Genomic DNA, 2,328 nt, shown 5'->3' on the forward strand with positions numbered 1-2,328 from the left:
TGGACAGGCTGCTTTTCTAGAAAATTCCAAAACCAGACTAGGATTATTAGTACTATTGTACAAAATGGTTTAAAATGAAGGTAAATTGAAAGCAAAGAACAGGTAAATGGATAATCTGAATGGAACTGCTGAAAGAGGCTTCTCTCAAAATCCACCTGAAAATGTTGAACCCTGAGGCAAGATGAAAGAATTATTTTTGCACCCACAGTGAAAACCAGGCAGTTTCCACTAAGGAATTATAAACATTCCTTGTGGATGGTCCATAACTAATATCTATTCCTTCAGGACCTCCCATACCATAGCAGCTGGCCCCTCAACCACTGTTAACAAAAATACCATGTACATCCGATTGCTAACAATGTGGATGACTTGATGAAATGGAAATTATCATGAGCAAATAAAAATTATGAAAAGTAATCCTATATAATACAGAGAACTAGAACGAATAAATAAAAAGAAGGAAAAGAGCCAGTCGCATAAAAAGAACAACAGAAACAGAGATGCAGACAGAGAGGGAGAGAGAAGAGAACTAGTTCAGAAGGGCATTTGATTAAAAATTCAGTTCTACTGTGATTTATCTTGAACTCTAGGCAAATACTTTATATACACATTCTTCCTTGTGGAATAGGTAAGACAAATTCCTGACTATCCCACAGAAATGTTATTAGAACAGCCTTGAGGTCTTTTATTTTTTTGACACTTATCATGCCATGAATTCTTAGGGAATGGGTTCCAGCAGCTCGGGCTCCTGTCCATTGGTTCGCACAAAGTGTGCTTCTCTGGGTGGAGCGGGCTGGCATGTCAGTTGAACCCCAGTACCTTTCTCTTTGGCTTCCTTCTTTTTCCGATCATTTTCTTTCACATGCTTCAGGAAACCATCTCCGCTGTTTGAGTGCTTAATGTGCTCGATAGATCCATTAATTTCTTTGGCAAGAATCTTGCCCTTAACTTATTTGTTTACAACAATGTGAACAGCATGCTGGGTAACACTGTAGCCTTCCAGTGTTGCCATGGTAACATTTGCAGGGTGTTCCTTTTCAAACAGTCTCCATCCCCTTGATGTCTACGATATCACCTTTCTTGTAGATTCACATGTATGTAGCCAAAGGAACCACTCCGTATTTTCTGAAAGGCCTAAAGAACGTATAATGGGTGCCTCTCGTCTTTCACTTTGTGTTGGTCATTTTGGTGAATTAATGCAAGGTGGTGGTTCTGGCTGAAAGGAAGAAATAAGATGTCTTTTAATGTGGAATAACAAGGCGTTGTGCAAGTATATGTATCACGGGGTCATTCGGTTCTTGACCCACGTGCACCAAATAATTGGAGACCTGAGACCAGAATGGGGGGATAGAGTTTATTGAGCAGGTTAGTGTAGTTACTTTCAAGAGTGAAAGTGGGCCCCTGCCAGAGCAAGAGCGGTAATGGTGGTGAGGAGCTCTAGCTGCATCCTTTTAAGCCTGTTTTGTGTACGTGTAAATTTGGCTTTGACTGACATATTTGATTGACAGCTGGTGGTTATATACCATTGTGGTATCAAATAAAACAAGCTAATATAAATATCTTAGTATATAGATATACCTGCTAAAGCGTATTCTCCATTCTAATTGTGTTTGTATTTTGCATTTGTATTACAAATTCTAACTGCAATATAATAACTTGGATTTGTACTACTTTTATATATAATATGGTATAGTATATAACTTTATTACAATACATAATATATTTAGATACAGTATAATAGTATACTCACATATACATCTCATGTATATATGCATGTTTGTATACATGTGTATAAACACAAACACATACACACACACACATACATGTTTATGTACCAGTCCCGCACTTTTTCATGAACTCTTTAAGGAAGACTGAATTGTACTCATCTTTTAGGCACTTGTTATGCAATCAGTAATTTGAAGGATAACTAGATAATGGGCATGGGACTGCTTCTTCTCTTTTTCATCTCAAACCAAGCACCCACAGTGAGGAAGGTATCATATTTGAAATTTTGTCTTGGCATATATGTTTCATTATTTCTTCCTGATGAAGTTCTCCCTTTGCAGTCAAAAATGCTCTTTCTGTCTGTCTCTTTTGTTATTTTTCTTCTTAGTTTTCTAAATTATTCCAGGAAATTAAAAGCCTAGGAGTGATTCACAGATAACCTAAGCATTATTCCAGAATAAAACAACTATACAAACACATTAAAAAGGTAGACATATAATGTTTAATACACTTTTGGCCGTATGAGTACGTGGCACCGTTTGAACTAATCATGATAAGGGACTACCAGTAGATGAAAAAAGAGTATTCACGGATTTTAACAAC

The 2,328-nt window shown here is 37.0% G+C and overlaps 1 pseudogene; it reads right to left on the minus strand.

Moving 5' to 3' along the window:
* Positions 1 to 703: 703 nt before the first annotated feature.
* LOC113264643 (60S ribosomal protein L21-like) lies at positions 704 to 1,187 on the minus strand (annotated as a pseudogene).
* Positions 1,188 to 2,328: the final 1,141 nt, after the last annotated feature.

Source organism: Ursus arctos, unplaced genomic scaffold (genome assembly GCF_023065955.2).
Source record: "Ursus arctos isolate Adak ecotype North America unplaced genomic scaffold, UrsArc2.0 scaffold_13, whole genome shotgun sequence".
Classification (NCBI taxonomy): domain Eukaryota; kingdom Metazoa; phylum Chordata; class Mammalia; order Carnivora; family Ursidae; genus Ursus; species Ursus arctos.